The sequence below is a fragment of the Emydura macquarii genome, unplaced genomic scaffold (genome assembly GCF_026122565.2).
Source record: "Emydura macquarii macquarii isolate MOO-44397 ecotype Brisbane River unplaced genomic scaffold, CSIRO-AGI_Emac_v2 contig_480, whole genome shotgun sequence".
Classification (NCBI taxonomy): Eukaryota; Metazoa; Chordata; order Testudines; family Chelidae; genus Emydura; species Emydura macquarii.
Genome location: NW_027130617.1, coordinates 10,756,897 through 10,773,242, shown reverse-complemented (window position 1 = coordinate 10,773,242; position 16,346 = coordinate 10,756,897). Strand labels below are relative to the sequence as shown.

General features: G+C 39.2%; 1 protein-coding gene across 1 annotated transcript in view; it reads right to left on the bottom strand.

The window, feature by feature from the left end:
* The window catches only part of ZNF644 (zinc finger protein 644), a 78,022-nt gene extending 61,892 nt beyond the window's left edge, over positions 1–16,130 (bottom strand). Inside the window, exon 1 of the mRNA XM_067538497.1 lies at positions 15,915–16,130. The gene's annotated coding sequence lies outside the window, so the exon portion shown is untranslated. The remainder of the gene's footprint in view (positions 1–15,914) is intronic.
* Between the last annotated feature and the right edge of the window lie 216 nt (positions 16,131–16,346).

The window sequence follows — 16,346 nt, the reverse complement described above, 5'->3', positions numbered from 1 at the left end:
ATGTAAATAGAATTGAGTACTGCTCTAATATAAACTATGTATGAGTATTATCTATCTATCTATTTAGGTCCTTATATAACTGCTCCCCTGTCCCCCAAACATCAAAGTACTTGAAGAACAGCAAGGACAGGGAAAAGAAAGGTACTAAGGATTTTAAATTAAATGTTTATTGCACTTGTTTTTATTATGAAATATTTTTAGCACACCAATCTACATATGTGCACCGCAGCACCACTATAATAAGAAGTGATTATTTGTAGATAAAATACATTCACACCAATCCAAAGTGGTGCCAATAGAGCTGGGCATGGTAGATTGCAAACAATTGAGGTTGAAGCTATTACAGTTTACTAATCCAGTATATATGAAAACCAATAGAAAGGAAACAACAAACAGAGGCTGGAGAAGAAGAAATAGGAAGATTAAGGGACCATTCACTTAAGAGAACATAATGGTATCTTCAGCAAGGTAAATGTGTTTTAATTATAAAAAATGCATGTAATCTTTGTCTCTCTCTTTTTACATTTTTAAAGAAAATTTGTAAATAAGGGACAGGAAATTAAAAACTGCAACTAAGATTCCATATCTAACTCATGCAGACTTTACGTCTCAAAATGGTAATTTAGAAAGACGAAGTGTATTGTCAGTTTCTCATCAACTTAACCTTTAAAGATTTTTAAAGTGTATTAACTGTGTATGTGATTGTGTTGGTTTAAATGTTAATATATTTTTAAATTCTACAAATTTTACAAATTTAATAGAAAAATGTGATCTAACGAACTTGAGCACAAGAATTATACAATTCACATCTTCAGTCAATTTGGAGTAACTTTCCTGAGTGTCCCGCTCTAGACAAGACTTCAGTTTTCACACATTTCCTTACAGAAACTACCTCTGCAAAAGCCAGTATAAATTCAGTTTTATTACTGTGGCTACAAAGCTTGTTACTGTAAAGAATGTTCCAGAATTCAATCAGATACCTGCATAACCTCAAGAAACAACTTTTAGATAATTCTTGACAGAGGAAAGTATTATTACAACTGTTTTGTCCAAAACAAAGATCTCTGTATATATTAGGGTTCAATCACTGGTCAATCAATAGCTTTAAAGACAGTCTGCAAATAATTTTTATTGGACTTTTATAAATTCTGCTTCTTTATAATTTATAAAAAAATCTAAATAGTTTTTGACTATAGAAATACTGGGAATATCTAGTGTTCCCTAGTTTTACAGGAAGAGATGATCAGAATGTGTTGAGAGTGCCGTCATTTTAACTGAAAGGGTACAAGTATTAAATGTTTAACAGACATCTTTTATCCAAAATGTTAGTCACTGAAGTGAAACTGGTGTTGAGTTATTAAACAAGTCAAAATCCCATCCTCCTCTCTCAGCTGCTCAACTTTCACCATTGGTTCTCGAAATATTATTTCACAAATCCCCCAGGTGTCAGAATCTAAACCTGATAATACTGAATAAAAACCACATTCATGACTTTTTTTATATACCACAAAGTAAAAAAGGTTCAATCCCATTTTTTTCCCTTTTGCAGGCCACTTTTGAAATAAGAATGTTAATCCCCAGCAAAGGTTTTTAAAAAAACTGCAGAACAGTAAATCAAAAGGATCACTTGGGCTTATTTGATCAAAGTTAAGTAAAACACACAAACATCATTCTAGGTTTAAGTTCTATAATTTTACCTTGGTCTTACATTCAAAATTCAACTTGGTTTCTGCTGAAGTTTCAGAGATAAGCTTTCTTTACCAGTTTTTCAGTAAGTGCTATGCAAGTCAGTCTTGTTCACCTCAAGGTGCTTTTCTGACTTTTCAATATAATACTGTATCCTCTGTTTCACTTACAATTAATTCTGCCATTCAAGCAACCCAACTCAATGAAGACTATGTTACTTGCTTGTAAGGCCTGTCTACACAGTAAAGTTATACTGGTATATCCCAAGGTGTGATTTTAAGGCACTATAGTTAAACCAGTGCAGTATTCTGTATGGACACTTGTTTCGGTTTAGCTTAAATTGAAATAAACCACTCAAACTAAAATAAAGTCTTTTCTACACACAGTTGTGCCACTAAGTATACCAATACTGTTCAACAGCACAACCTCACTCCATTATGGATGATGCATTTATAGCTGTATAAAAGAGCTTATACTGATGTCATTTATTTCCATATGGGAGGGGATCAAGTTATCCCAATATAAAGCATCTTTATATCAGTATAACTACATCCACACTGGAAGTTGTTACTGGTATAAAATCAAATCCCTAACCAAAATAATTATACCTGTACAAAATCTGCACATAGACCAATACAATCGTATCTGAACAAGATTTGTACTAGTTTAATTATATTGGTTTAAAAACCAATTTATGTTAAACCAGTGCAACTCTCCCATGTAAACATGACTATATTGTCTCAGTCTAAAAGGAAATGCCAAATAAGGGTAAGAATTCAGATTCAAGCTTCTGATCTAGTCATTAACAAGGAATAACAAACACCATAAAGTATTATAGAATTTAGACATTCAAGAAACCATAGAAGGTCACTTCTCACGTTCTGCAGTGAGCTTCACATAGTCAGACCCCTTTGCCCATACAGAGTCTCACTGATTTCAGTGATGCTCCATGTAGGGCAGAGGTTCATTGGGAGATCATAGAATCATAGCATCATAGAATATTAGAGTTGGAAGGGACCTCAGGAGGTTATCTAGTCCAACCCCTGCTCAAAGCGGGACTAACCTCAGCTAAATCACCCCAGCCAGGGCTTTGTGAAGTCGCAGCTTAAAAACCTCTGAAGACAGAGATTCCACCACCTCCCTAGGTAACCCATTCCAGTGCTTCACCACCCTCCTAGTGAAAAACTTTTTCCGAATAAGGAAATAAAGGCCTAAATAATTCTTCTCCCTCTTTAGTGTTTACACCTTTCAAATATTTGTAGGCACTGTTCCATTCACATCCCCTTTTGCTTAGTCATCACTTTGAATAAAAATTAAAATAGCCAAATATGTCTAATTAACCCCTCCAGACACATGATAATAGATGAACAAATTAACTCCCTCCACCTTGCCAATATCATTATGTTAACTAAACATATTCCAGATACGATTGTGTAGAGTTTCATAAGAGTAACTTACCTCCCTGGTCCATGATACTTTGGAGTCAAAAACTGCACTGGCTTTTTTTTTTCTTTTTTTTTTGTGCACGACATTGCAAACTCGCATTGTCCAGCTTGCTTTCCATTATCCATAGGTCTCTTTCAGAATTACTGCTTCCCAGGTTTCTTCCCACTATCAAGTGTATGTGTCTGATTTTTTTCCTCTCCCATGTATACTAGCTTGCATTTTTCCAAGTTAGAAATACTTATATATTAGCTAGGTTTTGGTGAGGAAACAGATATCCCTTTTCCAGTTTATGCATGATATCCCATGATGTGAAATATACACGGATGTTTTAATGAAAAACAACAAGATGGGATACACAAGAGACAAATTTCACATATTTCTGGCTAAGGTATACTACCAGAAGGCAATATATAGAGAAATAAATTCACTGGATAAGCAAAGAGAAGCTTGTCACCTATTGGATTACGGGGAGATAGCAACAGACACCAAAAGAACTGTGATAGAAGAATGTTTCAAATCTGCTTTAGCTAAGATTGAAGAAAATCCAGAACAGATGGGGAAAATCATACATTTTGCATTTTATTTTATCTGTTCCCAAAATAACCCAATTAACTTCAGAATACAGATCCCAATGCCAGGTTTTTAACTGGAGGGAAAGTGACTCCAGAAGAATAATTATTTAGGTAGAAAATATTCCACTCTCTGGTGGAGAGTACCTTATCTTACCACTATATAGTTTATGTAACCTGTGTCAAATGGCCCAGAACCAAGAATCTTCTTGAAACAAACCAAAATGAGCACTCAGATTAAGAGAAAGGCCACCACTCACTTTAGTAAGTGAGGCTTTTGACCATCTAAGCTCTAAAATCTGAATAAAAATGGCCCATCAGATGACAGTTCCAATTAATTTATGCAGACACATTTGAAATATCCACAGTCTGTACACCTGAAGTGAACCTAATCCTTGCACAACACATCTGGACCCATAAAACAGGGGAGTTGATAGGAGCACTAATGTAGCAAATACACTGACTGACAAGGGAGGGAAAGATTCCATCTTTTTAGTAAAAAATGGAATGGCTTCTCTTTCAGGATAGAAACAGCAGAGCCAGCTCCTTTCCAATCACAGAGAGGAAGCACCTCTCCTTGTCCAGATAGAATCCTGATGAGGAATGGGGTATAGGGTAAGGTTGAAGTGTCAGAGGCAAACTGTCCAATGATTGATCAGAAGACACAAGAAGTAAAGTTCTGAAGGGCAAAGATAATGAAAATAACCTCAGAATCTCATGATGACTGATAATGTGTTTAGGTCATCTGCTGATCCTGAAGTTGCCAACTCAGTATTATCATCTGGGAATTTTGAAGCCCTGAGTTTAACTATTAGTTTGTCTTCTATATAGTGACACAAGTTAAGAGTTTTCTTGGGTAAATGTAGCACTCCATATATTAGTTTCTGTGTAGAGCCCAGAAGTATCGTATCTGCTACAGAATTCTGAGAGAATGTTTCAGAAAATTAATCATTTCTACTTAAACACCTCAGGGATATCTATAAAGACCCCACAAAAATTCCAACAGGCAGTCTACTGGAATGTACCTTAGAGCGGGTTACTTTGTCATTCTGAAACCAGAAATAGTTCTGAATACTTTTACATATCCCATTTATTTCACCTCAACCACCTTTCTGCAGAGCTAAGGAGATCCAAGAGTTGCTATCTGTAAGTCTAGTGGAGAAAAATAAAGAAAAGTTTAAGGTATGTTTAGGTACTTTGTAAGTCTGGCTTCACTAAATTCATAAAACCAACTAAAACCAAATCTCCTTGTCAAAGTCAAAGTAGTAACATTAGGAGGACAGGCCAGCTTCTTTCAATCTTTTTCTGATTTATGAATATTCTAAACAAAGGTACAGCTAGGGTACTAGTATACCACCTGAAAAGTTTTTGAAGATCCGACAATCTGAAAAGAAGCCAACATCAAAGAGTCTTTCTCAACTCTATTAGTTAGTACTGCTCCCAGAGGAATACATCCTTAAGTTTACCAGTGGGCGTTGTGTCTATTTCAGAGGATATAGGCCAAGACTCTAAAGAGAAAAAGAGAAGAGGTAATTCTCTTTGAATTATTAGTGCTGTCCCTAGATGACATTCAAATGATGTTAAATTTTAGCAAAGAACGTCACTGACAAATGCTTGTGCTTCATAGCACCACCTTGATTTTTCAACACCCTCCCAATTAAGTTGTTCCTTAACATCAAGCAGTTTTATTTAGTGGAGTCCTTGGATGACACAATCTACTTTAAGACCAAGAATTAAGGCTAATGAAGCTGTATGAACTGAAAAACATGAAGATCTAGGGCATATGTGATTTCAGTTTAATTTGCTGGTTCCTGGAATTTGTTGTCAGAAGTAGCTCTCTGAAAATCTAACTTGGAACGATACTAAAAAACAAATGGGAACGGAGAGATCTCCCAACATAAAGAAAGTTTGCTCAAATTTCCAAACACAGCCTGGTCTGAGACAACAAGGAAACTTTTTTGAAACAGCTCCTTTCAAAGCTATTTCCATTTTCTTCTAGATTAGTCTGGATCCTAGTTCCATCACTGCCATTTTGAAAAAGTTCAACTTGAGGTGCCTGCAACATTGAGACTACTTTTAAAATTCTTCCAGCTCTATCTGCACTAGGTATAAAACAAAGTTAATAATGTACAATGTATAAATAATGTTCCACTTAGACAGTTTTCCAACAGTTTGGCCACCCAACGGTAAAAACCATGTTAGGGAGCCTAGAACTGTTTTTAAAACAACAGTCCCACTCCAGCTGAACTTGCCAACTAAACCACATCAAAAACCAATTTAGCAGAAACAGTGTTTAAACAATTTATCAATTATTTAGCTAAGTAATAGTTTCTTCCTCACACATCAGTCCTTCTAATCTCTTGGTCAATTTGGTTGCACTTGTCCAAATTCTCTCTAGTTTCTTTCTAATATGAAGTGCTCAGAAATGAACACATTAGACTATATCTAGAATAATCATTTAAGGTTTGGTCTATACTCAAAAGTTAAGACAAATTAACAGGGTGAAGTTAATACACAAATTAAAGCTTATTAAAACCCTGTGTGGACGCTCTCATTCTGAAGTAAAGTAGCCTTAGTTCGCTGTGGCTTAATCTCAAGGAAGATTCATTGGTCAATTCCAATGCTGCTTCCCTTAGGATCCTCAAACTTTTAAAACCTCCTGGTTCTAGGGCAGAACTAAGGCAGCACACAAATGGAATCAGCCTTCTCAATTTCCCCCACACCAGTTAGACCTAAAAAGAATCAATAGTACTCCCATTATGGAAGGTTGCAGCCACTTTCCTTTCTTGGAGGCTCAGGCTGAGATAACCCCTTTTGATTTATAGGTTATTAGTCCACTAGGTACTTTTAAAATCTATAAAAATTTGTTCACTGCCTACAAAGAAACTATGTTGTAGGGCCCCTTCTTCTGGCTGCCGAGAGCTGAGTAAGACTCCCTTCAGGCCCATTATCCATGCTTCAGAGATTGACCATGCAGGATTTGGGCTGCAAACTTCTTCTTGATACTAATCCCAGGTGACAGGTCTCACAACAATAAACCAAGCAAAGATTTGGGCTTCAAGCAGGAATCACTGGGTGAAATTTGGTGGCCTGTGTTACACAGGTGGCCAGATGATAGGATTGTAATGTTCCCTTCTGGTCTTAAAAATCTATGAGTGTACTGAAATGTCTGTATGGTATTTTTGCCAGCTTTATAGTAGAACTGACGTGTTTAGAGCTCAGATGGTGTCTTCCCAGTTTTGTTTCCAATATTGATTCTGTCCCTTGTGCAGATGTGTGTGTGCATGTTGATACACACTGCTACTGCTGAAATGGTGGAGAGTAGTGATAACCTTCTCAGACAACCACAGTTCAGTGACTATGCTAAGAAAGGTACACTTTTATTTTATATGTGAACGGTATTTCTTTCTTTCACTGAGTTTTCTTCCTCGGATTCCCATGTTGGCACTTGTCCAAGACAGACTCCAGAAATAATGGTTCTCTCCAGCCCCGCAAGTTTCCCCAAGTTGCCTGTGCCATAACTGTAGTAGTGGTACCCACCCGGACTCTACCAGGCAGTCAAGACAAAATCAGTGGGTAAGTATTACTTCCTGGAAAGTTTAAATTTAAGGCGTTTTTGGAGAGGTGGCTAGCTCCGCTTAGGCTGATTGTAATTTGAACGTCAATCATGTTCCTTTTCTCCCGCTCCCCCACTGGAATCTGGCTTAGAAACTATTGCTAAGCCAGTTCCCTGAATGATCTTGATACTGTTCTACTCTGTTCGGAGCTGGGGATACCTCAGCTACAGTACTGTGTTTATATTTGGGCACCACATTTTAGGAAGGAAGTGAACACACTGGAAAGTCAAAACAAGAGCAACAAAAATGGTAGGATGTCTAGAAAATTTGAAAGAATTGGACATGTTTAGAGAAGAGAACACTGAAAAGGGGACATGATAACAGTTGTTATAAAGAGGACAGTGATCAGCTGTTCTCCATGGGTAGGACAAGAAATAATTGGCTTAGTTTGTTTGCAGCAAGGAAATTCAGATTAGATATCAGAAAGTTTTTCCTAACAATAAGTATAGTTAAGCACTACAAAACATTACCTAGGGAGGTTGTGGAATCCCTGTCACTGGAGGTTTTTAAGAAAAAATGGTTACCAATCTTACATACAGTTGCTCTTTGAGATGTGTTGCTTATGTCCATTCCATGTTAGATGCACATGCGCTGCGTGCACAGTTGCTGGAGATTTTTTCCCTAGTGGTATCTGAGGGCCAGCTCTAATGCCCTCTGGAGCTTATGTGCCGGCCCCACATCCTCTCAGTTCCTTCTTGCCAGTGATTCCAACAAAGGGGTAGGAGAGCAGGTCATGGAATGGACATAAGCAACACATCTCAAAGAACAACAGTTACGAAAGGTTAGTAACCATTTTGTCTACGAGTGCTTGTTCATGTCCATTCCATATTAGGTGACTCACAATCAGTACCCCCGGAGGTGGGCTCAGAATTCACAGACATGCTGATTGTAACACTGCCCTCTCAAAACTGGCATTGTCTCAGGCTTTTTGAGTGATAGCATAGTGGGACGCGAAGGTATGCACCACTAACCATGTTGCGGCTCTGTAGATGTCCTGGACTGGTACCTGACCAAAGAAAGCTGCTGCTGATGCTTGGGCTCTGGTGGAATGGGCTATGATGATGGCTGGAGGCATGACATTCGCCTGCCCATAGGAAGCTCTGATACAGGCTGTTATCCAGGATGATATTCTCTGGGAAGGTACTGGTAGTCCTTTCATCCTCTCTGCTATTGCTACAGAGAGCTGTGTGGACTTACGGAAAGGCTTAGTCCTCTCAATGTAAAAGGTGAGGACTCACCTAAGATCTAAGGCATGAAGTCTCCACTCTTCAGCAGAATTTAGAGTTTTGGGAAGAAAAAAATCGGTAGAAAGATGTCCTGACTGATATGAAACTGTGACACCACCTTTGGCAGGGGGATCGGGGGATGTGCAATTGGACCTCGTACATGAAGAAAATCATGTACGGTGGCTCCGACAAGAGGTCCCTAATCTCAGAAATCCTTCTGGCTGATGTAACTGCGACCAGGAAGGCGACGTTCCAAAAGAGAAAAAGCAGTGAGCACGAGACCAATGGCTTGAAGGGAGGCCTTGTAAGCCTGGACAGGACCAGATTTAAGTCCCATAGTGAAGTAGGCTCATGAACTTGAGGCCTAACTGTCATTTCATGAGAGAACATTGACCTGCCACTCAGGCCTGGTCTACACTTATCTTCAAATTCGGCAGCAGTTTCGCAAGCTACACAGAGTAGCTTGCGTAACTCCCATTGACATCGTAACTCCTTTTCTACGTGGCGTCTTCAGAGCACTGCGCCACTTGAAGAAGTGATTTTAACAAGTCGACTTCTGGATTGATTGAGTGGGTCTTCACTGACCACTGTCAGTGAAGACGTATCCTCTCTGGCAGATGAAAGGCGGAGATGGTGGCCAAGTGGACCTTTATAGATGAGCATGCCAAGCCCTCGTGCTTCGGGTGGAGCAGATAGTCTAAGATAGCCTGCAGTGAACAGCGAGATGGAGAGAGTGTCCATTCAGAGGCCCAGTAAGTGAAATGTTTCCATTTCACCAGGCAAGTTGCTCTGGTAGAAGGCTTTCTACTATCTAACAAGACCTGTCTATCTTGTTCTGAACAGGCCTGCTCTTCAGGGTTCAGCCATACAGCAACCATGCGGTCAGGTGCATGGAGGTTCGGTTCGACTGCAGCAACCTGCTGTGGTCCTATGAAATCAGATCCAGATGGAGGGGAAGCATAAGAGACTCTTCCATCAAGAGGTCCCATCAGCGTGCCAAACCAATGCTGGCGTGGCCATGCCAGTGCTATGAGGATGATCTTCATCTTGTCTTGTCTGATTTTCAGAAGGACTCTGTGAACCAGAGGCATCAGAGGAAAGACATACAGAAGATGGTCCATCCATGATATCAGGAAAGCATCCGAAAGGGAGCCCAGGCTGTGCCCATTCAGTGAGCAGAACTGCTGGCTCTTCCTGTTCTGCTTGGAGGCAAATAGGTCTACCTGGGGAAACCCCCACCTCTGGAACATGACCCTGACAACCTCTGGGTGGAGGGACCACTTGTGGTGAGAAGAGAGTGCCCTGTTGAGGTAATCTGTGAGCAGATTTCTGACCTCCTGAAGGCATGTTGCTTCAAGGTGAATGTTGTGCTGCACACAGAAGTCTGAGAGACACAAGGCCTCCTGACACAGGACCGGGTGCCCCCCTGCTTATTTAAAACATGGAATCTGTACTGTCTGTCAGGACCTGTACCACTATACCAGAGGTTCTGGGGAGGAACACTTGGCAGGCCAAGCATACACCTTGAGCTCTCTGACATTTACGTGCATCACAAGCTCCTCTCAGGAACAGAGGCCTTGAGGCCTGAGGCTGCCAAGGTGAGCTCCCTACCCTAGGTCCGACGCATCCGTGACTAATGACCAATGGTTGTTTGCCAGCAGTGCAGCACAGTTGGAATGCCACGGTAAGTAGAAGTTAGGAAGGCGACAGGAGATATACAAGCTATGTAGAGTAGCTTGTTTATCTCCTGTCGACTGCCGGTGGATTTGGTGTAGACCAAGCTTAAATCTGTTTTATTGAGTTCTGCAATTTTTCAAAGCACTATTCAAGTACAGCAAAGATCAACATAGCACCTTGATTGAAGTCACCTAGTTAAACAGAGTAAGAGAAGCAGGAATTGCTAAATACAGGAGGACAAAATACACACACAAATGTGAGATAGAACTGGGAAGAGACCAGCTGCAACTGTTGCTGCTATCCAGATGCAGTGCAGCAGGGTGAAGTGCACAAGTACAGATGGGGATGCTATCAAAACTTTCTCCAAGGAAATGCACTCACACTAGTACTGACAATGTTTATACAATACTAGAAGCATTTTTGTGAGAGGACACAAATCTGGTCTACATTAGGAAAATTTTCTAAAAGTTTCTCTCTATGCCCAGAACTGGTGTTAGTAACATTAGGAGCTTGTTTCATTGATATGGTGATACAAAGAAGTCCAGCCATGGTATTAGGGTTCCACCCATGCCAGTGGTAACACTGGACATACAATTTTTGGTAAAATTCCCTAAAGTATACAAAGCCTAAAAACAGTGAATTATTCTAACAAGTGAGGGACTGTCTTGAAAGTTTGAATAAGGGTAACTACATGCAACTGGTGAGAAGAAAGCTTTTGCTAGTGACATAGGAGTCAAGTCTCTCTCCTGCAGCTTTAAGATTTCCTTTTAAGAAATTTCTAGCCCTTAGGATTTGCAAAGAAACTTTCAAATATGAAATGAATGCAAACCAATTCATTCTTGAGTCTGCACACAGCTCCAAAGCTACTGCTGTCCATTGTGGCATCCTAAAATATTACAAAGTACAAATAACAAGACTGGTCAGTTACCATTCCCTTCCTACAGCTACCGGGGATAGAACTAAAAATTTAACAAACACTCCCTATTCAGAAGCTAACACAAGAGATGGTGCCCCCAAAAAGGGCTAACCAGCCTTCATGCCACCTCAAATTGTTGGATAGGGGCACAGTATGCTTGGACAGCTCCTGGATAGAAATCCCAGCATCCTCCCTTCCCAGGAGATAGACTACACAAAGTAGCTAGTCTTTTTCACCAGACAACATAAGGCTCATTTTTTCAGTTTACCACAAAATTAATTATTTTAATGTTATAAAGATTGGCATTGTTCAGGAATACCTCATTTTTAATTCCATTTTTAACAGGTAAAGTTTCATGATTCACATGTACAGCAGAGGACATTATTTAAACATCAACACATCCAGCGAAAGTTACAGAATTTACACCTCATTTTGCCCTCTGCATTCAGTGATCTGAAAATACAGGTCTAAAGTGAGGTATTACCATGTGGAATTGGCCAACCATTGACCCACAAAATGGGTGCCTCTACAGAAAAGCTGGGATGATTCTGACTTCTGTCATCAGTGACTGTTAGACAGCTGAAGAGCAGCAATTCTAACTACACCTCCCACAAGGCTTTCTAATTAATATCCTATTTGATTGATTTCTTTTGCATTTGGAAGTCCTTTAACATTATCCAATAGTAGCTTTGTGTAAGCGAACTAAAGAGTGGTAATTGAAATGATTTCTAAAAATAAGCATCCCTCAAAATAATTTGACAGCAAATATTAGTTTATAAAGCCATTTTGCATCATTGTACTTCCCTTATTAAAACTGAATAAGGATGTAAATGTAAACTGCAAGATTACATTGAAAGAGTTGCAATTCCATTTTTAGAAAATTTAAACTTTTACAAAGTCATAGACATCTAGCTAGCTAGTTATTTTAGGCACCTTGGAAGTAGTCATCATACCACAGTATGATGATACCGTACTAGAAGTACTAACAATCTGAACTTTATAATGATTTAAACCTAATTTTAACATCTTTCTGACCTCGTAAGAATTTCAAAAAATGCTGAAAGACTAAATGTCATAGCACCACTCATTTGGTCAATTACGCATTAGTAATTGCTAAAACTGTTCAACATCAAACAACATAAATAATCCTTAGAGCTACCATTTACAGATGGATCTGGTGAATTTAGTCAAGTACTAACTCCTATTCCATAAATATTAGCATCATACTTATACTACTTTGAAAAGGAGCTTTAATTATCAAGTTCACTAAGAAACATTAAATAAGGTGTTTAACATTGGGTGTAGAAGAAAACAAAAATGCACACTCGCTGTTAAGCCAGTTTCTTCCCCTTTTAACCTGTTAATCTAAGCACATTGCTGTAGTGTTTATTCATCACAACAGCTCTGTATACTTTTAAACAGAAGTGCGCACAACTACTTATTTGTCTTGTACTTCAAATTATACATATCAAGGAATCAAAACATGAGTAGATTCCTCTCTTATTCAAAGAAATGTGAGTATTATCCAATTCTGAGGAAAAAACAACTCATACCAAAATCTAAGACAACTACTACAAACTGAACAAGTAACATTATTCTTCCTAAAGAATACATATATCAAAGATCTGGAAATCATATATTAAAGTCTATCCAAAGTCACTGATCAGTGCCTTTTCTTGGCAGGCAGCTGTCATCTGAGAATCTAATCAAATCTTGCACAGAAAGTATTACTGTAGTTTTGGTCTAATTCATGGAATTTTAAAGAGGTGAAGGAAACTGTATTGAGTATATCAGTGCCCTTGTGCTGTAGTACACACATAAATGGAACAGCAAACATTCAGAAGTTTTGAATTTTAAGAGGCACAGACTGTTCAGGCAAATAAGTGCATGTAAAAGGATGCTTCTCCCACCCCCCCATTTTTTTTAAGTGGGGAAAAGGCATTCCTTCATGTGATTTTGCATTCTTTTAAATTTATTTTTGTGACTATCTAGTCTAGTAGCATCCGAGAAACACCTCAGATGCAAAGCATTCATCATCTTTCTGTGCAATTTTAATTATCTACCCAAAGTTTTACATACTTGGCCTATATAACCTGAAGCACTTTTTTTATATCTAGGACTTGCCTACATGAGAAAATTGTACTGGTTTAATTTAAAATGTCATTTAAAACAAATTTATAGTTCAACTGGTGAAAAATGCTGGGAACACTTATTATGGTATGAAAAACTGGCTTACTATAATTTTAAATTGGTAAATAATCTATTTATGCTAAATCAAAATAAGTAGCTCTTAAACAGAAGTAAATGTCCACACAGGGGTTTGCACCAGACTAAATCAGCTTAAAAAAATCAATTTAAGCTAAACCAGTCAAAACTTCCTTATTTAGACAAAGCCTAAACTTTTTCAAAGTTTCATGCCTTTGGAAAAAACAGTATTGTATTTCTACCATTGACTAGAAAGCAAACTGCCATGTGTTCAATTTTATTTAGCTCTTTAAGAACACAAAGTTAATATTGGATACACTACCTTGAAATATTAGGTGGCAAAAATCTTTAAAAGATGCTCTCTCCTAAGAGCGCTACTTATTGTAGAAGATAAGGAATTCTTTTTTTCTTTAAAAACCAAGAAGGGTGGCAGGGGGAAGAGGAAATGAGTCCTACAGAGTCCACATATTTTTGTTGTGCCATAATCAATAACAACTCCCATCAAAGGCCCAAGTAATTTCACTGAATCCAACTAATTATGAAAAGTTTTTTCATGAAATTGTAATGTGAATTATGTAGCTACTCCATAATTTTTTTTTCCAGTTTTAAACTTAAACAGCTTTTGCAAGTCTATAAGAAAGTCTGTCAATGCTCAAAATTAAAAACCTACCAGTCAGTATCAGTATATTTAATACTGTCCATCACTTTACCACGTCTTCAAAGTATTTGTTTTCTAGAGGTGACTTTGAGGAGCTTGAAGCAAAAATGCATGCGCATTAATAGGTTCAGAGTTTATACACATAGCTATATGCACAAATCTTCTGATAAAATCCAATCATCCCTTAAATTCAAGAAATATCCATAAATTCAGAATGCACTGTTATTTTAAAATGGAAAGTATTACTACCATTGGTCAATATCCTGTTTATTCAACTGCTGATGCTAGCACTCTGACACATGTTCCCGTCAACTATTACATTGCTAGAGAAGATAGGTAGGATGCTCATAGTCATCATCATCATCATCTTCTCTTCAGACTACCCAGGTCAGCTAAATGGAAACAGCAGAGACAGGTTTCAAGATAACACTGCAAGAAAACATTGCTAATTCTTAAATGTATGAAAGGCATGCAAGTAGTACACAGATACGGTATTCTGACTATCCTTTAGTTATTTCCATTACAAGAAAAGGGTTTTTTTTAGTGAAATTAGTGACAATTTATTTTTGCACCCCTTCTTTTATACATGTTTACTTGAGTAACAGAATGTCACTTTTTGGTGCAAGACAAACATCCTGTTTAAAAAGCTTTACTGGGATGGCTGTGTGTGGAAAGAATACATAAATTAATTTTTGAAGCTGTAATTCATCAATCTCTCTCTGTCACATCACTTTGCTATCTTGCAGACAGGTTTGCAACAGGTCTGATTATAAGTCACTGTAATAGGATTGTCACACAACACTGTTCCTCCATGCACTGTGTTTAAACTCTTCTCCAGTAAGGAAATTGCTACATTCTCTCTGCATCTAAGTGATCCATTATCAGCTTTTCAAGATTTATTTTCTCTGTCTAATCAGTCCACTCCTGCAGTCTTCAAAATCAGCTGAACCATGTAATCCTTGTAGTGAAGAATTTTATGCAGAAGGGTTAAATTAAGTTGTGGAAGTCTTGAAGCATCTTACCCATCTTAGTTTAGTAAGATTCTTCTGTTTAAAATTATTTCAGATCTCAAACCAAACAAGTAATCTTGAATCTACTTTTAATGGAAAACATATTATGAATAATTCCTGATATAAAAAAACTACATACAGCTATAATCCCATCATGGAGTTAGAGAAACACAACTACTGAAGTGTTGCTCTCATACGTTAGGTCCTCATTAAACTATCCAAGATAAAATGGTTGCCTTCGTTGGGTGCATATGGTTTCTAATATGCTTCTAACTACTAAATTCCATGATGCAGCCCTCCTAATTAAAACTGCTAGCAAATCAGAATATCTTTTTTGAATATTGCAAGTGAAATTTTGCTTAAAATGTTATTTTTATGCAATGCCAATGGGAACCTGCTTGGGCGCATTTTTATTCCTGGCATGTCTTGTCAGCTTACAGTCCACAGGGCCATATGATCTGTTCAACAGACCTAAAATACATATAAGGCATTCAACGAAAAACTTCTTTTGGGATTTTGAACAAGTGGCACAAAGGCAAAGGGGCTTCAACTTTGAACAGAATCTTAGCCCAAAGATACAACTTTAACACCTGAACTACTAATTTTTTCTTCACCATCTGCATATTGTGAAGCGTGTGACCAGACAACAGTGACGACGACGCCACCATATACATAGGACATGCTTCTCAGACTCCACAATGGGCCACAAGTTTACCAACTTTACTAATAATGACATACGTTTTGCTGACCTCCAGGTTTCATGCAAAAGGGGCAAATGTTGGAAGAGACTTGACACCACGCCCAGCTGGGGACACCACTTGCCAGTCTCTGCCAGGATGACCATGCACCCAGCTGGGCATCATGTGTGGCAAGTCCACTACACTACTGTGCTGAAAGTACACACCTGGCAGGCAGAACCCACCTCGCTGATTTCCACACCTAGGGACACCGGGCCTGCCAGACGCCACCAGGGTGACCCCCACTGCCCAGCAGCTTCTCCATCCTCCTATCCCGGGCGCCCCGGCAGGCAGCAGCGGAGCCGGCCGGCGCCCTGCACCACGGTTCAAGCTTTACCTCTCCTCCCCGCGCCCCAGCCTCCTCTCGGCCCTGCTGGCCGGCGGCAATCCCGCGCCACTGAGGCGACGCCGGGCTCCCCCAGCTCCTCAGCGCCTGGCAATGGCGGCGGCCCCGCTCCCCCGCCCAGCTCCTCGCTCACTGGCTGCGCCGATTCATGTGACCGAACAAAACCCTCCTCAGCGCAGCCCTTTGTGTCCTGCCCGGCCAGGGCAGGGCAGCGGGGAAGCCGCCCGCCCGCGCGGGGCTCCGAGGGAGCCCA